Source organism: Tachyglossus aculeatus (genome assembly GCF_015852505.1).
Source record: "Tachyglossus aculeatus isolate mTacAcu1 chromosome 12 unlocalized genomic scaffold, mTacAcu1.pri SUPER_6_unloc_1, whole genome shotgun sequence".
Taxonomy (NCBI): Eukaryota; Metazoa; Chordata; class Mammalia; order Monotremata; family Tachyglossidae; genus Tachyglossus; species Tachyglossus aculeatus.
The window spans coordinates 4,741,974-4,765,321 of record NW_024044828.1 but is presented as its reverse complement, the minus strand read 5'-3'; the positions used below and the strand labels follow the sequence as shown (position 1 = coordinate 4,765,321).

Below are 23,348 nucleotides of genomic sequence, written 5' to 3'. Positions count from 1 at the left end.
CCCCAAGTGCCTGGTGGAGAATCGGATTGGAGGAGAGTATTCTGACAAGAGCTATGGCTTAGAGCAAGGAAAGCAGAATGGTTCAAGTGTCTTTGTCAGTATGAAAAGATCCCCAAACGGGAATCTGTCTGGCGATGTGGTTGGATTTTATTTGAATGTTGTCAGGGGTGTAAAATCAGCCTAAGCAGAAGTAGGGAAGAAGGTGGGGAAGATCTTGGAAAGAGGGGGAGCGAAAGTTTGCCCCATTCCCAGTTTCCTTGCAGTTCCCCTCTGCCTGCTTCCCAAAACCCACATTTTTGTAGGCTGTTGCTAGGGTTGGTGGAGCAGCAAGCTCAGAGTGGCTGGGGATATACTAGTGTAGTCAGCAGCACTGACTGATCCCTCCTCAACCTCCTTCTCTGAACCTGCTTCAGTGCTCCATTTCCTTTTAATGGTGTTTAAGAGCTTACTCTGTACCAGGCACTGTACTAAGCACTGGGATAGATGCAAGCTAGTTAGGTTGGATACAGTCCATATTTCACATGGGGCTCACAAACAATTCCCATTTTCAAATTAGGTAACTGAGGCACAGAGAAGTTAAGTGCCTTTCTCAAGGTCACACAACAGACAGGTGGTGGAGTCTGGATCAGAACTCAGTTCCTTCTGATTCCCAGGCCTGTGTTCTATCCACAAGGCCATGCTGCCGCTTCATTTTACATTCAGACCCCCAGAATGCTGTCACTTTTGGAAAATTCTGCTGGGGAAAACAATGTTTACTCAATAAAATCTGCTAAAGTCAACTAGTACAAGACTAAAACAGAGAGAAGGAGGTTGAAAAGTATGGAATTGATTCATTTTTCACCAACCAAATTCTGCCCAATTGAACTCACGGGAGCTCGCTAAATATTGAGAAGCAGCATTCTCAGTGGAAAGAGCTCAGGCCTGGAAGTCAGGGCACCTGAGTTCTAATATCTGCTGTGTGACCTTGGGCAACTCCCTTAACTTCTCTGTGCTGTAGTTACCTCATTTGCAAAATGAGGATAAAAGACCTGTTCTTCCTCCCTCAGAGCCCCATAGGGGATAGGGACCATATCCAATCTGATAATCTCGTATCGGCCCCAGTGGTTAATCCAGTGTTTGGCATATAGTAAGCACTTAACAAATATCACAATTTGTTAATATTATTGAGTGCGAGCCTAATTTCATTGTCGTATTTATTGAGCGCTTTTTGTGTGTAAAGCACTGTACTTAGCGCTTAGAACTGTACTGGATTCTGCCCTGAAGCTTTGGGATGCTTCTGGCCAGGTCTGTGAATTGCTGCAAAGTGGATCGATGGCCACAGTTTGTTGCTCTGCAGGAGGAAAGTGTATCGATGGCCACAGTTTGTTGCTCTGCAGGAGGCAGAGGCAAAACTAGGCCCTCAGAGAAGCTGCCAGGCTCCCTTCATTCCAATCTGTTGGGAAGTTTTAGAAAGTTCTCTCCCTTTAAAATAGGTTACTGACACCACTTCCAATAGTATTAATTAAGCAACTTCATTAAGCAAATGTATTAGAATCCACAACAAAATTCAGGCTCTCCCTGGACTGAACTGAGGGTTGCTTCTCTATATACTCCAAAATCAGGATCAATTCCTGCCATCCTGGATTTATAAGAATCGAAGAAAGGTACAGGCTTAGAAACTCCCAGTAGGATTCCATTAATCAGGCTGCATAGGTTCAGTGATTAATAGTGACTGAACTGCCCCATAAATAGGCCAGATAAAGCAACAGGATTTAATTCTGTACACATATTGGCAGCTAGAACAAAACTTAACCAAGTAGAGTGTGCTCTGGAGAGATTCCTCACTCACCCAGGATCTTAGTGGCTAGAGCATGGGCCTGGGAGTCAGAAGCACCTGGGTTCTAATCCTGGCTCTGCCACTTGTCTGCTGTGTGACCTTGGGCAAGTCACTTAACTTCTCTGGGCCTCAATTACCTCATCTGTAAAATGGGGATTAAGACTGTGAGCCCCATGTGGGACAGGGACTATGTCTGACTAGATTATCTTGTATCTACCCCAGTGCTTAGAACAGTACTTGGAACATAGTAAGCACTTAATGAGCACTATAATTATTGTTATTACTAGTAATAATAATCATTTAAAACAGAAAGCCAGGGCAGAAATTCTCTACCTTTGTCAAGATGAGGCAGGGGCTTGGCTCCACCCAGTTCCACCTCTGAAGAGGTCAGGGAGTCATTGGCAGGAAAATGTAGTTTGCTATGCTTTGCCTCCTGGGAAATGTAGTTCTTTTCCATTTCTTCTCTATGACTCCATGACCGAACTCCTACAAGGGTCTTTGTTAATGATCGCTCATCTCTAGATGGTAACCTTGTTGTGGGCAGGGAATGTATCTGTTTATTATTATATTATACTCTCCCAAGTGCTTAGTACAGTGCTTTGTACACAGTAAGTACTCAATAAATACTATTGAATGAATGAATGAATCTTTTGGATAACCAAAGAATGACCATAATGCAGCATTATCCAAGGAATATGAAGTGACTGTATTTATTAAAGCATATTCAGCATTTTCATCAGTGGTAGCAAAACACCGGGGCTACAGATTATAAGGGATGGTTTGAAAGTCAGTAGTATGTATAGTTGGACTTACTTTGTTTAGATCAGTATACTAAGTGTTTGGGGAAGTACAATAGAACAGAATATGATTCTTGCCCACAAGACTTATCTTGAAACTTGTAGTGCAAAGTAGGCTATGTTTACTCAAAAAAATAGACAGTAGTTTTAAGAATGAAATGTTAGATGGGGAGAAAAAGGCATTACACACGTGATGAAAATGAGGTGTTAGGCAAGTAGCAAATTATGAGGATTAGTCCATCAGTGGTATTTATGGAGTGCTTATTGTGGGCAGAGCAATGTCCTAAGCACTTGGGAAAGGACAATAGAATGGTTATTAGCCAAGTTCCCTCCTCACCTGGAGTTCATTCATTCATTCAATTGCATTTATTGAACACTTACTGTGTGTAGAGCACTGTACTAAGGGCTTGGGAGAGCCTGTTATAACAATAAAGACACATTCCCAGCCCACAACAGGCTTACAATGTAGAGCGTGAGCTTACAGTCTAGAGGGCAAGTTTAATCAGTAAGACCAAGGTATAGTGAGTAGATTGGCAACAAGAGCAGTGTGAATATGCTGGGTTGTAGTAGTATAGTAGAAGGAGGCAAGGTGACTGAGTGCTTCAAAGTCAATGGTAAGGAGTTTCTGTTTTATACAGAGGTGGGTGGTCAACCACTAGTGGTTCTTGAGAAGGGAAACAGAGATTGAGCAGGTTTTTAGAAAAATAATCTGGGCAGCAGCCTGAAGAGGAAAGAAAGAGGAGGCAGAGAGGTCAACAAAGAGGCAGATGCAGTAGTCAGAGTGGGATAGGATAAGTGCTTGGATCACTTCACTTCTCTGTGCTTCAGTTACCTTCACTGGGGATTGACACTGTGAGCCCCACATGGGACAGGGACTGTATCCAACCCAATTTGCTTGTTTCCACCTCCGTGCTTAGTCCAGTGCCTAGCACATAGTCCTTAATAAATATCACAACTATTATTATTATTACTTTGACTATGTAGGCGCAGTGTTTACTGGAAGTACGGACTTTTTGTTTATGAAAAATGGCTATAGCTGGAATTGTTTTTCACTACCAGATTCACCTCACCACTGTAAACAGTCCCCATGTTAGTCAAATATCTGATTTCTCAGTTGGATGCCAACATCTCTTTCAGATCAATAATAATCTTCCCTCCAGTGAGTATAATGATGAATTTAGGGGATTCAGAGGCCATATATTGTCATCTCCTCACTCTGGAGGCATACAAACCTTCTCAAAATCTTTAAATGTCTGGAATTATTCTAATTCCTTTCCATCATCGCAAGCTCCCACCTTGAACTGTTTAACCAATCAGTGATATTTACTGAGCCCCTATTGGGTACTGGACACTGTAGAGCACTTGGGAGACTACAGTACAACAGTGCTGGTAGGCATGTGACCTGCCCACAATGAGCTTACATTCTTGAGGACTTAATTTCGTAAAGAGATTTTTGTATTCTAAATACATGCCTTTGGGGGAAGAAAAATTTCAGTTTTTAGCAACTTTTATCTTTCCCCTGTTTTGAATTGTCTAATAGAGTAATCACTTTCTTGCCTGATGCACTTCCTTGCTCTACAATGAAAGTCATGGTATCATCATCATTGTTGTTATTTATTGAGTGCTTACTGTGTGCAGAGCACTACATACTAAGTGCTTGGGAGAGGAAAATACAACGGAGTTGGTAGATACGTTTCCTGCCCACAATGAGCTTACAGTCTAGGGAGGGAGACAGACATTTATGCAAATAAATCATTTATATAATTTATAGATATGTACATAAGTGGTCCGGGGTTGAAGGTAGGTGAATAGCAAATGTCCAAAGGTCACTGATCCAAGTGCATGAACAACGCATAATGGAAAGGGTGCGGGAAAAAGAAGATTAATTGGGGAAGGCCTCCTGGAGAGTCTAAAAGTCTATCCAAGACTTTGGCACATATCTCTGACAGCACCATGAAATTAAGGTTTAGTAGTTTCCTCATCAGGAGCCATTCAGATTGGTTCACTGTGCTTTCTGATGTATCTACACAACCGACAATTTAAGTGAGTGTCGTTTGTGACTACTCAGGGCTGTGTCTACCCAGTATGAAATGAAGTGGAAACTTGCAATCATCCAGTTAATTTTCTCCTCGATAATAGCCCCCTGAGATTATTCACACCGCAAAGATAAATCTTTGTCATGAATTTTTCAATTGAGCTGTCTATATGTATCTAATTAACTGGAAAATCATCAAATTGCCACATATCTTTGCCTGTAGAGACCTGGCCTTTGGGTGGAGAATTTTTCCCTGAACTTGAAAATAAATATTATTTGACTTTGATCACCCTTGTGGGTTTCTTCAGAGATTCGTTTTCCTTCATCTGCATTCTCAGGAGAGAAATAAAACTCCCTGGAAAAGACAAAGATGGAACAGCAGAGATGGCACAAACACAGTGTGCTCTCACTAAGTCCAAAAGATGGTATAAACCAAGGGAGGTGATGTGGCATAAGCTTTATTGAGCAGCGACCAGAGCAAAGGGCACATGATGGATGCATCTCCCCCCACCTCCAGTAAGTGCCCATGAACTGTTACATCAGCTTGTTATCACCAGTCAATTGTATTTGAGTGCTTACTGTGTGCAGAGCACTGTACTAAGTTCTTGGGAGAGTATTGTACAACAGATATATATCTTGCCCACAGCAAGCTTACAGCTCATTGGCCATTAAACAGTCAATGAATTGTATTTATTGAGCGCTTACTGTATACAGAGCACTGTACTAAGTGCTTGGGAGAGTACAATATAACAGAGTTGGTAGATCAGTCATTGGTATTTATTGAGTGCTTACTGTGTGCAGAAGACTGTTTTTAGCACTTAGAAGAGTCCAATGCCACAATATAGCGTTAAACCAGTGGAACCCTTGGGAAACAGGGACTAAATGACACCAAATTGCATAGAAATAGATTGTAAAATGTCAGATAAGGGTGGTCCTTAGCCCAATGGGCCACATGAGCCTGGAATCCCTTTTTAGAGTGAATATTTAATAATATAATCATTATTATGGTATTTGTTAAGCATTTACTACATGCCAAGCACTGTTCTAAGCAGTGGGGTAGATAGAAGGTAAGGTAACTGAGGCCCAGAGAAGTGAAGTGACTTGCCCAAGTTCACACAGCAGACAAGTGGAAGAGCCGGGATTAGAATTGCCACAACCCTGTGAGTTATCGCAGGGCTGGGCAGGAGCTTAATATCATAATCTGGAGGTGGGAACTGGGCCATTGCCCATCTGGCTCCCCTCCCTAGGGATTCTTCTCCATGGGCAGTGGGATCACCACTCACCAAATAGCTCCATAGACTGTGTAGGCACTTGGGTGACAAATTGCTCCAGGTGTAGAGGATATCCTTGCTAGCACCCTTGGTGGTTCAGGCTCCCTACACCCCCCAACTTTGGGAGGCTCTGAACGGATGTGCTCACCCAGGTTATCCCTGGAAAGAGGCCTCTTTGTGGGGCAGGCTGTCCCCCCGCCCCACTCCCAGAAGGAAGGGCATCTGGGTTAAGAGAAGCAGGTGTGGCTTAGTCAATAGAGCATGGGCCTGGGAATCAGAAGGACCTGGGTTCTAATCCCAGCTCCACCACATGTCTCCTGTGAGACCTTGGGCAAGTCATTTCGCTTCTCTGGGCCTCGGTTGCTTCATCTGTAAAATGGGGATTAAGACTGGGAGCCCCATGTGGGACAGGGACTATGTCCAACCTTATAACTTGTATCTACCACAGTGCTTGGCACATAGCAAGCACTTAAAAGGTACCAAAATAATTATTATCATTAGTGTTATGGAGAGCATTGCAGGGAATGGGTGTTTTCCCAGGCTCTTTTGTCGCAACTCTGTGATGATAGGCACACCAAGCATTGACTGTATTTCACTCTGGAGTTCCCCGTGACAGTTCAGGTGATAGCCAGTCCTGTATCCTGATCGAACCCCAGGCTCTGAGCTGTCAGTCCCAACTCAGAAAAGAGAGTCTAGAGTCCCTGTGTACTGTCACTGTAAGTCTTTGCTTCGACAGCCATGGGCAGCCAGTTAGGCCGGAACAGGGCATCATTAGCAGGATGGGGATAGAAAATCAAACCAGAGGCGGCATTTTCCCATTGTATGAAACCATGATAGATTGCATACAGGGTTCTCAATGGAGAGCTGCAAAGCTACAGAAAAGGACAACTGGGATTATTAGGGAGGTGGAGGAGCTTCAGACGGAGGAGAGACTGAAAGGATTAGAACTCCTCACCCTGGAATTGCAAAGGTGGAGAGAGATGTGATTGAAATTTATAAAACCACTGAGAAGCTTCAGATGGAGGAGAGACTGAAAGGATTAGAACTCACCCTGGAATTGCAAAGGTGGAGAGAGATGTGATTGAAATTTATAAAACCACTGAGGGTGTGTTCCCTGCTAACCCGGGAACTGTGGCTCATGAAATCCGACAAAACCCAGACAAGGAAGCACCTGCTTAAGACTGAAGGTGGCACATTCAAAATAAAGAATAGGAATCAGAGAGCTGCGGGGCTAGGAGGGTCTCTTAGAGTAATGAGTTCCAGTTCCCGATCTCCAGGCAGCTAAGACTGAAGTGTCCAGAACAAGTGCTTTAAAAATCTTCACACCCCACAACTTCTGTTGGTAGCCTGTGTCACCAAAAACCTGCAATTAAAAGGATGCTGATAAGCATTTATAGTCACTATGAGAAGCAGCATGGGCCTGGGAGTCAGAGGACCTGGGTTCTAATCCCTGCTCTACCTCTGTGGCCTTGGGCAAGTCACTTCACAACTCTGTGCCTCAGTTTCCATAACTCTAAAATGGAGAGTCAGTACCTGTGTTCCCTCCTGCTTGTGCTGTAATCCCGTGTGGAAACTGATTATCTTGTATCTACCCCAGTCCTTAGTACAGTACTTGACACATAGAAAGTTCTTAACAAATACTACAATTATTACTACTATCATTATTATTATTATTGTTATCATCATCGTTATTATTACCACCATTACTCCCATTAAAAACCTCCCGGCAATGCTTGTGATTTTATATCTCTTCCCAACTCTCCCATCTTTCCTTTTCCATCCCAATATCCTCCTCCTCTGCCCAGTTATTTCCAAGTATCTGATTTCTTTCCGCTTTTGCTGAGAACCTCCTTCTGCTCCCTTTCCCTCTTATCTCCCTGTTCCCCCACCATGCTTTTGTCCCTGTATTTTGGGGCCTGTGGATCATCTTTCCCTTCTTAAAACTTTCTGTCCCTCTGCATATGTATGGATATGTCCCTGCATATCCACTGTGTATCTCTCCAGTGGCTTTTCCTTTCTTGTAATACTTGGGGAATTTGTGTTTATTGTGTGTCAAGCACTGTGCTAAATGCTGGCGTAGATGCAGAATAATCAGTTCAGATATTGTCCATGTCCCACACAGAGCTCAGAGTCTAAGCAGGAAGAAAATCAGGTATTTACCCTTATTTTCAAATGAGGAAACTGAGACTCAGCGAAGTTAAGTGCTGTGAACCCAGGGTCACACAGTAGACAAGAGGTGGAGCATGAATTAGAACCCAGGTCTCTTGATTCCCTGACCTGTGCTCTGTCCACTGAATCATTTCTTTTGTGGATACCTGATTCTGTTTGTATCTGTGTGCAAGTGTGTATCTCTATATGTTTATAGAAGGACAAATTTTAAAGCAAGATAGATTGTGACGTACAAATAGGTCATTAAAATAGTGTTCATTGTCATATCAAGAAAGCTCAGAAGTCCCAAAACTTCTCAAGAGCCTCTAGTGGCTGCCCGTCCACCTCCACATCAAACAGAAATTCCTTACCACAGGCTTTAAAGCACTCAACCATCTCACCTCCCCCATCTTCCTTTGTTGATTTCTTACTACAACCCAGCCAGCACACTTCACTCCTCTAATGCCGACTTTCTCACCATATCTTGATCTCATCTATCTCACCAATGACCTGTTGCCCATGTCCTTCCTCTAGGCTGTACCTCCCTCCCCCTTCATATTTGACAGACCACCATTCTCCTTCACAGACCACCACCTTCCAAGCCTTATTAAAATTGAAGAGGCCTTCCCTGACTAACCTCTCATTTTTTTCAGTCCCTCTCCCTTCTGTGTGGCCTATGTAATTGAATCTGGCCTCTTTAGTCCATTGATATTCACCCCACTCCCAGCCTAATGGCACTTAGCTACCTAATGCAGCATGGCTTAGTGGAAAAAGCATGAGCTTGGGAGTCAGAGGTCGTGGGTTCTAATGCCGACTCTGTTGCTTGTCAGTTGTGTGACTTTGGGGAAGACACTTAACTTCTCTGTGCCTCAGTTACCTCATCTGTAAAATGGGGATGAAGACTGTGAGCCCCAAGTGAGACAACCTGATAACCTGGTATCTACCCCAGTGCTTGGAACGGTGCTTGGCACATAGCGCTTAACAGATACCAACATTATTATTATTTACTTCAATGTCTGGCTCTCCCTCTAGACTGTAAGCTCCTTGTGGGCAGGGATTGTGCTTAACAACCCTGTTTTCTCTCCCAAGTGCTTTGTTAGTGTTCTGCAACATGGCCTACTATAAAGAGCACAGACCTGGGTTCTAATCCCAGCACTGCCACTTGTCTGCTTTGTGACACCATCTCTTGAACCTCATTTCCCCTTGGGCAAAATGGGGATCCAATACCTGTTCTCCCTCCTACTTAAACTGTGAGCCCCATGTGGGACTGGTTTATTCTGTATCTACCCCAGCACTTAGTACGGTGCCGGGGCACATAGTAAGTGCTTAACAGAAATCACAGTTAATTAGTAAATGCTCAATAAATACCATTGCTTGATTGATTAGAACTCAAAATGAAGAAATTTAATTGAAGTAAGTGGAAGATCAGGTGTCTTGGGGCTCTTTGTTGCTGGTGAAAACCTGCTGGCTTTGACAAGTGTCAACGATGTTAGAAATAGAATAGCCTGGATTCGGCAGAAACAGAATCACTCCAGCTGCAGAAAAATGACTTATGAGTCAACTAAAATTTTTGCACTCTGTAATGCACCAACTGGGTGTTTGTATGAACTGGCAAGACCACATAAGGTGAATTAGTAAGCTTCGTCATCTAATCTACCACTCTGTTCAGAAACCCCAATGCAAAATTGTGTTTTTCATTACTGAACATTAGGACAAGTGTGAAGGGAAGAAAATGCTGTTCTTTGTTTCGAGATCATGACAAGACCAGAGAAAAGTCTATGATGTGACACAGAGATTAATAATCTCACACTTATGCTTTTCACATCATCACTTTTCTCTCCCTTTGATCTCAACTTGAGTGGACGGAGCGGTTGTTCCATCTTTATTTTAGTTTGCCTCTCACACTTGTCCATCCTACCATACGGAAGATCATTTTGAAAGTTCAGTTTGATACCACCTCCCATCCTTCTGTAATGGAACTGTAATTTTCTGACAGAGGAGAGGGAACCAGCTGGCTTGGTCCATAGACTGAATCTCAAATCCTTAGGCTTCTTCTCCTGTAGGGCTGAAATTGGGGGTTGAAGGCCTGGCACTTCTAAAACCAACAGAGGTTCCTTGCAAGGTACAGTGTTGGCCCTTTTCCGAGAGGTGTCCTTTGTGCCCAGTCAAGGGGGTGATTCAAGTCAGGGCCGCCAACAGCCGAGAGGTGGTTGACGTTGGAGTGGCGGTCATTGTGGGCAGGGAATGTGTCTGTTTATTGTTATATTGTATTCTCCCAAGCGCTTAGTACAGTGCTTTGCAGTAAGTGCTCCGTAAATACGATTGAATGAATGAATGAAGGAGGAGGCAGGAAGAAATTAATTCAACCAGCAGAGGGCCTCTCTGGAAATGGACCATCACAGGAACTGAATCTTTGAATCATGATGATTCGCCTGGTGTAGGAACTAATGACCACATTAACGGCCTCATAATTAATAATAATAATAATAATAAATAGTAGTATTTGTTAAGTGCTTACTATGTGCCTAGCACTGGGGGGATACAAGGTAATCAAGGTTGTCCCATATGAGGCTCACAGTCTTAGTCCCCATTTTACAGATGAGGGAACTGAGGCCCAGAGGAGCTAAGTGACTTGCCCAAGGTCACACAGCTGACAAATGGTGAAGCCGGGATTCGAACCCATGACCTCCGACTCCCAAGCCTGTGCTCTTTCCACTGAACCACACTGCCTCTGTATAATGATGATGGCATTTGTTAAGCACTTACTATATGCCAAACACTGTTCTAAGTGCTGGGGGATACAAGGTAATCAGGTTGTCCCTACATGGAGCTCGCAGTCTTAATCCCCATTTTCCAGATGAGGGAACTGAGGCACAGTGAAGTTAAGTGACTTGCCCAAGGTCACACAGCAGACAACTGGTGGGGTCAGGATTCAAACCCATGGCCTCTGACTCCCAAGCCCATGCGATGAAGAGGCTAAGGTGGCACTAGGAGATCTGATGGGTGCATTTTGATTGGAAACCATTCAGAGCTTGGGTGCTGTTTTCCTGGTTCTTTGTGTGCTGTCGCAATGTTCCTGGGTCACAGTGCTCTGCACACAGTAAGCACTCAATAAATACGATTGAATGAATGAAGGTCAGTTTTTCCAGAAAGGAAAAGGTAAGGACATGTCCTTGGTGCCACAGGGAAAAGGTGACATTTCTCTCCAAAGAGAAAAGCTTTTGCCCAGAGGCAAGTTGAGGCAATACCCTGGCTGCCAGTGAGAGGAGTTTCCATGAGAAAAGCAGCATGGTGCTGTGCCCACCACCAGACATGATGAAATCTCCTTTTTCTCTGTAATCTGCAGGAACTCAAGGATGCAGATATTGATTTTTCCCCCCTAGAAATGCTGCTGTCAGAATGTTTCTTCTTTGTGCAGCCAGAGTCAGAAATGATGATTCCCACACAAGCACTACGTTGAGAGACTGAGGCTTCAAGGGTCAGTGCTCCCTTGTCCAGTTGTCCCCTAATGCAGCAGTCATGAGAAATAAGATGAGAGCTGAGCACCTTAATCTCCCTGGCAGACTCTGCATCTATCAGTAAAGTTTTACGGCTATCTTCAGGGCAGGAATTGGGGGGAAAAATTATCATTTTTCCTAGCTAACTTTTGCCTTTTTGAAGAATCGATTTCCTGTTTCCTTCCCCCATTTCTCTTCAATGTCTTCATATTTATTCCATTCTTGCCTTTATTTATTTCCATTTCCCCACTGAGTATGAGAAAGGGGAGAAAGAGCCCATTGACAAAGCTCAGGGAGAAGAGAAGGTAATTCCCTATCCTTCCACAGGCAAACACTCTAGTCTCAGCTGTCATTTATGGAGTAGCACTGTCATTCTACTCCAACTGTCCATTTCTCATTCCCTCTTCAACCTGTTCTTCATCCTATGCACTTGGCACTCTCCCGATTTTATCTAAAGATTTGTGCCTAGAAGGCAAGTCACAGTATGGAGGGGAGATGAGAACTATATGCCATTTGGCAGTGTCCTTTGACCTTTAGGAAACACTGCTTTGGAAGTATTTCAGGGCTTATAGGAGTTGGAAGTAATAACAATGATTGTGCTGCTTGTTAAGCACTTACACTATGCCAAACACCATACTATGTGCTAGAGGAGACACAAGATAATCAGGTTGGACACAGTCCCTGTACCACATGGGGCTCACAGTCTAAGTAGAATAGAACCTCTTAAAAATTAAATAAATTAGAGAAGCAGCATGGCTCAGTGGAAAGAGCCCGGGCTTGGGAGTCAGAGGTCATGGGTTCGAATCCTGACTCTGCCACATGTCTGCTATGTGACCTTGGGCAAGTCACTTAACTTCTCTGAGCCTCAGTTACCTCATCTGTAAAATGGGGATTAAGATTGTGAGCCCCACGTGGGACAACCTGATCACCTTGTATCCCCCCCAGCGCTTAGAACAGTGCTTTGCACATAGTAAGCACTTAACAAATGCCATCATCATCATCAAATAGATATGAATGAATTAAAAATGGAATAGATACCAGGCAGTAGCTAAAGCCTGTTCTCCACACATTTTTAATACTGCACCAAGTACAGTAATTTCATCCATGTTGATGGCATACTAAAGTTTATTAGTTTCTAAAATTGTGCTTGGCTTCCTTCTCAGTATTCCACAGGAGCGGTATGGAGTGTTTTAGACACATCAAAGAGAAAGTAAAACAAATGTTTCATGTTTATTGGAAAGTCAAGAAATAGGCATCTCTCATAAAATAAGGATGATGTTCATTGTTTGCTATGTGCCAAGATACAGACTCTGTCCCACAAAAGGGCTCAAAAGAGAAGGCTGGAAAATTTAAGGGACATGCCCTAGGTCACACACAGCAGGCCAGTGACAGAACTAGGATTTGTATCCAGGTCTCCTGACTTCAGGCCTGTGCTCTGTCCCTTAGAGACCTCCCACCTCCTTATGCACTAAGAGGCAGCAACCACCAAACACCAAATGGTGTCACCATTTTGGGTGACACCAAAATGTCTATTGTCCAAGCAGCTGAGTTAGGAAAAGAAGTAAATTTTCTTAGTTGAATGAGGTCTCAATGGCCAGAAAGTAGAATAAACAGAGATGTGACCTGCCAGGTCCTTCTTCCATATGGTGGGTTCGACCTGATAGCTTATTGCCTTTGAGGAAGGTAGTTGAGTGTTCTCAGACCAGATGGCATAAAAAATGATTTCAGAAAGAATTGCTGGGCAGTCATCTGTCTCTAGAAAATATTTTAGCCCGTGTTTGTCTGTGATTTAGTTGGAGTGATTTCAGGTTAAAGCACCAGATAACATAGATTATGGTATTATTCACTTGTTAGAATATCCCCCCCCCCAAATCTTTGGCCCCATCTACTATTGGCAGAGAAGGCAGTCCCCTCCCAGTAGCTTTGGAGGGGAGGAGTGGGGAGAGAATTTTGTGCTTCTGTCCCTTCATTCTTTTAACAGGTATACTGTGGGAGGATTTTAAAGCACCATCCTCTAACTGTGCTCTCACCTCCCCAGTCGGAGACTGGGCCGGTATGAGCCCACGATGCCACAGCTGCCATTCCCTCTGTGGATGCAACTCAAGTTCTCCCCAGCTGCCAATAAAAGCAGTTTTACTCCTGTTTTAGTGAAATACCCTTCAGCTTGCAGTCTGCACGAGTCTACTATGACTTCAGCCATTGCTTTACTTAGCTAATTGATGGCATTCACTGCAGCAGAATCCTAGAGATCTAAATTATCCTCTTCCACTTGATAGGTGGATTCCTGGAGAGTTCACTTATAGGTTAATAAATAGAATGGTCTGGCTTGCTCCTGTAGTTTCTGGTGGATAAATAAAGGATTTCAGTTTTCATCCCATCCGGCCACTACGATCATGGGCATAATATTTTGAAATAATAATATTCCTGCCTTGGGACTACAGGAATTCCACGTGAAAACCTCAGGGAATTACCAAAGAGCTAATCTTCCCATCCCTATTCTGCAAGAGGTGGGACCCAAGTTGATTTGGAGTTGATTAGATTAGCCCTCAGATGCTCATAATTTACAAATAATGCGTATTTATTGTTTGCCAACTGTGCTCTTTATTCACTTTACTATTTTACCATTTAGACTTTCTCCTGGAAATACATTGAAGATAGCATCTATTTTTAAGCCATTTCAGTGCATGTTGAAGGAAAAAAAATATTGTAGAGGCCAATGCAGTTGAGAGTTCATCCTGTTGAAGCTAATAGCAGCCTTATTGCACTTTGTAACATAGGTAGTTAAGTGCTTTGCAGAGAGCCTTTTGTGAGCTGTAGCGTAGGTGTAGGCTAAGTGATTTCCCCGTGGTCATCTGCTGAGTCATTTATGGTAATGACTGAACCCAAAGACCTCTGACTAGGCCGCACACCTTTCTGAACGATTACAACTTCCGAGTCCCTGCTGCCTCGAAGATGTTGAAGTGCATGGATTTTGGCAGGTGAAGGAGAAAAGGGGAATGCTTCAAAGAATTGCAAACCTAACTTTCGGTTGATAGAGGCAAAGGGAGAAACCAAGGGTGAGAGATCAACAAGAGAGTAAGACAGCAAATCCAGAAAGAGACAGATGGGAAACAAAGAGAAAAAGGAGAGGGGGAAAGAGATAGTGAGAAAGGAAGGAATGAAGAGGAAAGATGGGACATGGGGAACTAAGGAAAGGAAAAGTAAAGCAAGCAGTATCAGTAGTATCTACCCAGTGCCTAGTGTGTGTAGAACACTGTATTGAGCATATATGGGTGCTCTGTGATGATGAAAGTGATTGAAGCAGTGCTGCCTCTGGAAACTGTTGCCATTAACAGCTTAGTCAAAATTTCACGGACTCTTTGAGTAGTCTGCCCATCTAGACAAATTAGGGATAACACTATCTGGATCCAGGAAAATGATGGTGTTTACAACTGTATTTGGCTAAACACTGGGCCTTCTTACTTGCTTACAAGGGTCCAGAGACTTGTAATTCAAAAGATTAGAAATACTACTGCTCAGTGAGGTTTCCATGAAGTCATTGTGTAAAGCAAAGGGGCATCCTATAAGCCTAGATTGCTAAAGGAATGATGGAATTTATGAACCTCAGGTCCAACTGTGATTTCTGAACCAGAGTTTCTGGTTCAGAAATATATGTATATATGTTTGTATGTATTTATTACTCTGTACATATTTATTCTATTTATTTTATTTTGTTAATATGTTTTGTTCTCTATCTCCCCCTTCTAGACTGTGAGCCCACTGTTGGGTAGGGACCGTCTCTATATGTTGCTAACTTGTACTCCCCAAGCGCTTAGTACAGTGCTCTGCACACAGTAAGTGCTCAATAAATATGATTGAATTGAATTGAATTGAAAAAGTTGCCTACACCTGCTTTTTCCACTTCCTGTCCTCTAATTGTCTCCTTGACCCCCTCCAATCTGACCTGCCCCCTTCACCCCGCAGAAACTGCCCCCTTAAGGGACATCAGTGATCTCCTTCTTGACAAATCCAACAACTTGTACTCCATCCTAATCCTCCTTGACCTCTCAGCTGCCTTCAATACTGTCAACGATTCCCTTCTCCTGGAAACATTATCCAAGCTTGGGCTGACTGCCACTGTCCTTTTCTGGGTTCATGTCTTAGCTCTCTGGTCAGTCATTCTTGGTCTCTTCTGCTAGCTCCCCCTCAGCTTCCAACCCCCTAACTGCGGGTGTCCCTCAAGGTTCAGATCGGGGTTCCCTTCTGTCAACCATCTACACTCACTCCCTTGGAGAACACATTTGCCCCCATAGCTTCAACTGCCTTTTCTGTGCAGATTACTCCAAAATCTACAAGATGAGACCTAATCTCTCTCCTTTTCTGCAATGTTGCATTTCCTCTTGCCTTCAGGTCCTTAAATATCCCCCTGACACCTCAAACCTAACATGTCCATAACAGAGCTCCTTATCTTCCCACCCAAACCCTGTCCTCCCCCTGACTTACCCATCACTGTAGACAGCAGCACCATCCTCTCTGTCTCACAAGCCTGTAACCTTGGCATTATACTTGACTCACCTATTTCAATCAGTCTGTCACCAAATTCTGTTGGTTCAACCTTTACAATAAAATCAGCCCTTTCTTCTCCATCCAAAGCATTAATCCAAGCATTTATCCTATCCTGCCTTGATAACTGCATCATTCTCCTTGCTGACCTCCCTGCAATACATACTTCACTCTGCCACCCAGATCATTTTCTACAAAACTGTTCAGTCCTTGTTAACCCATTCTTCAAGAACCTCCAATGGTTGTCCATCTACCTCCACATCAAATAGAAACTCCTTACCATAAACCTTAAAGCACTCAATCACCTTGCCCTCTACTACCTTACCTCCCAAATTTCCTACTACACTCCAGCCCATACACTTTGCTTCTCAATTGCCAACCTACTCACTGTACCTCAATTTTGTCAGTCTTACCACAAACCTCTCGCCCACATCCGGCCTCTGGTATGGTACTCCCTCCCTCCTCTTAGCTGATGGACTATCACTCTCCCCACCTTTAAAGCCTCATTAAAAGCACTTCTCCAAGAGGTCTTCCCTGGCTAAGTTCTCATTTCCTCTTCTTCCACTCCCTTCTGCATCATCTATGCACTTGGATTTGCACCCTTTATTCACCCCTCCTCAGCCCCACAGCACTTATATACAGATCCATCATTTATTTATATCAATGTCTGTCTCCCCCCAGACAGTATGCCCATTTTGAGCAGGGAGCATGCCCTACTGTCTCCCTTTTTCTTGCTCGTTTTTCCCCTCTCTCCTCCTTCCCTCTCTCTCCATGGAGACCAACAACATATAGGTCAAGCTTGAAAGAGGTAGTTGTTTCCAAACTAGTGTATTGTTTGTCTAAAAAATGTGATGCTATTTATATAGGTAATTGTCTATTAAGGACTTTGGATCAGCCTTCCAATTGTAGTCTGGTCCATTAAGCCAATACCTTTTTTTTTTTCCAAAAGAGCACGTAATTTGAAGCTGCTCCCCAGCAACCCCTCTGCAGACTAGATGGCAAATTGTTCTTGAATAAAACAATAATTTAATCCAAACTCAGTCAGACACTATTCAAATGCCATTTTTTCTAGTCCAGTGCATTTCAAATGTGTGACTTTGTACTAGATTCTTTCCATTTAGGCCCACTGTTTCTTTTCAGTCATCTCACTGAAATAGGAAAGACACCATTTGTACACCAAGGCACCCTAGCCTGTTGGGTCAATGGCATTTACTGAGTGCTTACTCCATATAGAGCACTGTACCAAGCACTTGGGGGAGTACAGTATAAGAGTTAGTAGGCACATTCCCTGTCCACAAGGAGCTTACAGTCTACAGGGGGAGGCAGATATTAAAATAAATGATGGACATGTAAAGAAATACTATGGGGCTTAGGGTGGGGTGAATATCAAGGGTTTAGAGGTACAGATCCGAGTGCGTAGGTGACGTAGAAGGATGAGGGAGTAAAGGAAAAGGAGACTTAATTGGGTAAGGCCTCTTGCAGGAGATGTGATTTTAACAAGGCTTTGAAGGTGGGGAAAGAGGTGGTCTGTCATAAATGAAAGGGGAGGTTTTTCCAAGTGAAAGGGAGGAATTGGGCAAGGAGTCGGTGGTGAAATAGATGAGACTGAGGTACTGTGAGAACCTGATGTCTCTGCAGAGCAGATATATGCTGAGGCCAAAGGGAAGTGAAGAACTGACTATGAATTTTGGATGGTCTAGCCTGCCTGTCCAGGGAATCCACTTCCCGAAAGTCCACGTAGAAGATCCTTGACCTATTTTTATTCAGAATTTGTATGTGTTTATTTGAAGTACCAGTTCTAGGCAGTTAGTGAGTGAAACCAAATGATTTGCTCTAAATGTGACTAGCTGTATGGGGGATCATTGGAACAGCTGGTTCAGTTGATATGTCTCCCAGTTCGAAGATGGAACTGCCAACTGCAAGACTGAAATGAGAAATACTTTAAGGCCACTAGAACCGTACCAATTCACCTTTAAGGATCTTGATGCCTCTCTTACTACAATTAGGCCCCAGAAAAATAGCAACAACCCTAAAATTGAGTTCTGCCCATGCTATGCTATTTCTAGGTGGTATGCTTGGCAAAATTCAGCCCTTATGGCTAGGGTCTGTTCCAAACACAACCTTTCCACTGTAGATCTAAGTTTCTTTTTCACTTCCACCAGAGGCCTTCTTCTAAATTCCTCTTCTTGTAAGCTTGAGGGCAGTATTTGCTCCTAGAGGAAAGTCATGAAGAAGCAATGAATATGCAGTACTAATATTGAATTAGAAGTGTCACCCATTGTAAGAGATGGGAGGTGAAACTGTATATCATTGATATGAGTATTTGTTCTGAGTGCAGCTTCAAACCATGTTTTAAAGGTGCAGAGAACTATACTAGTGGAATTTTAGTTGTGTGATAGATGTGTTTGAATTCTTCAGCATTCTCATATGATCTGTTCTGAATTTGTAGAATATGGATTGATATAAACACTATCATTCAGATTTAATTAAAGAACATTATTTAATGATATGTTGCTTTTAAGTAGAACATTTCATTCACAGAGTGGCGTAGAAACATTAATTAATATTCACAAAGACCATGCGAGATAAATATTAAATGAAGAAACTGGGTCATCATCATCCGCTTATTTGAATTGAAACAGTAGCTTGGAGCCTGAACTGGAGTTAGAAAGGTGAGGTCATCCTGTACTCTGACATTCCTCAATTAATTAGTGGTAGTTATGGAGTCCTTACTATGTGTAGCACACTGAACTAAGCACTTGAGGGAGTACAGTAGAAGAGTTGGTAGGCACATTCCCTGCCCACAAGGAGCTTACAGTCTAGAGGGGAGACATATTAAAATAAATGATGAACATGTAAAGAAGTACTATGGGGCTGAGGGTAAGGTGAATATCAAGGGTTTAGAGGTACAGATCCAAGTGCATAGGTGATGTAGAAGGATGAGGGAGTAGAAGAAAATGGGACTTAACCGGGTAAGGCCTCAGACATGTTCCCTGCCCACAGCGAGTTTATAGTCTACAGGGACAGACAGACATTAATATAAATAAATACATAAAGGACACAAGCATTAGGTTGGAAGTTGATCTTCAAGTGTGATGCTTGGAAAAACTACATAGTGGTCTTCCTCTGGGACATCCTTCCTGAAGGTTAGGAATGAACTGGACCATGTTCTCCTTGTGAGCAGGGAATTTGTCTACCAAACCTGTTATATTGTACTCTCCCAAGCACTTAGTAATAGTGCTCTGCATAAAGGAAGCACTTAGTAAATACGTCTAAGTGAATGCATGGCTTAGTGGAAAGATCCCAGGCTTGGGAGTCGGAGGTCGTGGGTTCTAATCCCAACTCTGCCACTTGTCTGCTGTGTGACATTAGGCAAGTCACTAGACTTCTCTGTGCCTCAGTTACCTCATCTGTAAAGTGGGGATTAAGACTGTGAGCCCCAAGTGGGACAACCTGCTTACCTTGTATCTACTGCGGCACTTAGAACAGTGCATGGCACATAGTAAGCACTTACCAAATACCATAATTATTATTTAACACCCCTAACTTTCCTCAGGTAGACCAAGCTTTACCTTTCATCGATGGATTTATCTTTGCCCCTCCCTTACTCTCTCTTCCCTTTTCCCTTCACTTCCCTTTCTTTTTCACCCCACATCCCTTAGTTTCTGTCACCCTCATCTCAGTTGCAATGGCAAGATCAGTCATGTTTATTTTTAGACTGTACCAAAGGATCAGTGTCATGAGGAATTCTCTTTCCCACTCTCTACACGTTGCTCTCTGCCAAATAACAGAAAGACAACTTCATTGTCAGTAGTATTTACTGACCACCAACTGTGTGCCAAGACTAGGGAGAATGCAATAGTTGGGAAAAATAAATGATCCCTACCTTCAAGGAGCTCACAGTCCAGTGGTGGATCGTTTCAAGATGGCAACACAGAGCTTTTGTCTGTTCCCTGAGCCTTTTGCACGCCCCTTCAATGGATCAATACTCCTTATTTCTGCTGTTCTTTCATCTGTAGCTTTCTCTTTTCCCTAATTAATCAAGGTAAGAAATGTATGCCAGATATTCTGAGCAAGTGAGCAAAGATTATAGAGGCCATTTTTTCTATTCCATTAAGGATCATTTGAATTCTCTTGCCAAAGGTCAAGCTCTTCCCCAGATTGTGAGTCTTTTATAGCTGAGAAGAGATAATTTGTGTGTGCTCACATAGAATTGGATCACAATTTATTCATATCAAATAATGAGTGACACTAGTATATGGCTATGTATGTTAAGAAATGCCACACAGGATCAGATTTTGCCCGATGTTCTCTCCATCAGTGGTGAAGAGGACAGTTAAAGGGACAAGTTAATGGTTGTCACATAAAAGTCCATTCTCATGGGTAGAACTGTTTACTTCTATTAACTCACTGACTTATTGCCCATGATGCTATATAAATCTTTGTTGGACCATCTAACTTTTCTAGATGTTTTTTCCCCCTGCACCTTCCTAAGTCACCCTCACGTTGTCCATTATGGATCATTCATAAAAATAATTCACCCCAACCCCTCTTGAACTGGCATAACTTCCTGTGATAATACATCCCGAATGCTTAGTCCCTTGATGGCTGAAGTGTTTCTTTTGGTTGGACCTGCCACCTCAGAATTTCAATGGGTGACTCCTCATTCTGGTGGAGTAGAATTTGATGAGAATCAGTTGCATGTTTGACCTGTTCATGAAAAAGAGGGAGGAGGCGAGTGAAAGAGCTATCTTCTATTCTCACCTTCTGAGAATTTTGCCAATTAGGTGAGAGTGTGTCTAGATGCCCAGTGTGGTCCAATAGTTATGATCCTGCCTTGCACACACACACAAAAAAACTGTTCCTTATTTTCCAGCTTCACTGGTGTGCTTCTGTCCTAGACAAAAGCTTTATGATCAGTTGCCTCTTCCAAGTTCCTGAACCAAATTTCTGTCCCTCAAGTGAATGCTCGCATTTGCTGTTTTTCCTTCTGAACTAATCTTTCCTTTTATTTTTGAAGTTAGGGAGGAGAATGGGATTTGGGAAGTTAAAAAAAAATCTCCTGTGGCTAACCTAATTTGTATTTTGTGTTTTGCTTTCACAACTCTGCATTTGACTAACCTTGGTGTGCCTGCCAATACGTGAAGGCACACCTCATATATTTTCATGTTTGGATTAGCTGGTCCCTTCTGTTCTTTCATTTGGGAGATGAAGAATTTCAGGAGAATTCTGAGTGTTTACATTGCTGACTGTCTTCATGAGCAAAGTCAGGGTGTTTTACTTGCTTTTAGGCACTTGGGAAGTGTTTTAACTCATGTTCTTTTCTTCCTTTTGAACATCCTCATGTTTATCCCTAGTGTATTTTTGCTTCAATTCTGCAGTGTCTCTGGCTAAATTAATGGCTGTTGAAGCAACCTGCCTTTCCCCTTTGCTCTGTACTAATGTGAGAGGCTTTATTATTGTAGCAAAACAATGGAGATGAGGTTAGAACCTAGTCCAGGTGGGAAATATGGGAACTATAAGTGAAATATATGGAGAATCTGTTTATTCCACAAAATTGGCCCTTTGGGCAGAATACAGTTTTGAATTGATTGGATTGAGAATGAGAAACCTACTAAATTGCTTATGAGCCAGGCCTCTCTGCCCTTATTTATGTGAGACAATACAGTTCAGGTATGTTTTAAGTGTTTTATTTGTTGTCCTTAACAGTACTGATGCTTTCAGTAGAGAGACTTCTGACTATATATATATATATATATTCTTTGACCAGGACACTCTCTGAGAAATGTTGTGGTGTTTATTAAAGTGAAATGGATTTTTAAATTCCAGCTCAGATTGGTACTCTGTATGACGTTCAAGTCTTTCCCAGTAGTGCTAATGAAATTTCACTTTGGTACTAGTGGTTGTGCTGGTGGTCATTGAGTCAAACCAAGAGCCTCAGGACATCAACCATTGGCATAGATTGACCTGGTCTCACTGACCAGACTGAAGAGCAGATCCCTTCTTTTTTATGGTAATTGTCCAGAGCTTACTATGTCAGTCGTACTTACTGTGCACCTCCTATTTTTTTTAATGGTATTTATTAAGCACCTACTACCTGCCAGGCCCTGTTCTAAGCACTGGGGTAGATACAAAGTGATCAGGTTAGACACAGTCCATGTCCCACATGGGGCTCACAGGCTCAATCCTCATTTTACAGATAAGGTAACTGAAGCACAGAGAAGTCAAGTGACTTGCCCAAGGCCATACAGCAAACAAGTGGCAGAGCAGGAATTTGAACCCAGGTCCTTCTGACTCCCAGGTCCTTTCCATTAGGCCACACTGCTTCTGCAGAGCACTGTACTAAGCACTTGGGAGAGTACAATATAATGACAGACACATTCCCTGCCCACAATGAGCTTACAGTCTAGAGGGAGAGACAGATATTAATATAAATAATTTATACTATACTGTACTATACTATAAGTCAAGTACTGTTCTGAGCACTGGAGTAGATACAAGTTAATAATAATAATAATGATGGCATTTATTAAGAACTTACTATGTGCAAAGTACTGTTCTAAGTGCTGGGGAGGTTTCAAAGTGAACAGGTTGTTCCACGGGGGCTCACAGTCTTCATCCCCATTTTACAGATGAGGGAACTGAGGCACAGAGAAGTTAAGTGACTTGCCCAAAGTCACACAACTGACAACTGGTGGAGCTGGGATTTGAACCCCTGACCTCTGACTCCAAAGCCCGGGCTCTTTCCACTGAGCCACGCTGCTTCTCTAATCCAATCGGACATAGTCCCTGTCCCACATGGGGGTTCCCAGTCCAGGTAGGTGGGAGAACAGGTATTGAATCCCCATTTTATAGATGAGGAAACTGAGATCAATCAATCAATCAATCGTATTTATTGAGCGCTTACTGTGTGCAGAGCACTGTACTAAGCACTTGGGCAGTACAAGTTGGCAACATATAGAGACGGTCCCTACCCAACAGTGGGCTCACAGTCTAGGAATAATAATAATAATTGTGGTACTTTTTAAGTGCTTACTATGTGCCAGGCACAGTACTAAGTGCTCGGATGGATACAAGCAAATTGGATTGGACACAGTCCCTGTCCCACGTGGGGCTCACAATCTCAATCCCCAGTTTCCAGATGAGATAACTGAGGCAAAGAGAAGTGACTTGCCTGAGGTCACACAGCAGACAAGCTGTGGATCTGGGATAAGAACCCATGACCTCACTTCCAGGCCAGTG

At 42.9% G+C, this 23,348-nt stretch overlaps 1 protein-coding gene across 4 annotated transcripts in view; it reads left to right on the top strand.

Moving 5' to 3' along the window:
* MAGI2 (membrane associated guanylate kinase, WW and PDZ domain containing 2) overlaps nucleotides 1-23,348 on the top strand; it is an 825,111-nt gene that overhangs the window by 638,534 nt on the left and 163,229 nt on the right. The window lies entirely within an intron of this gene.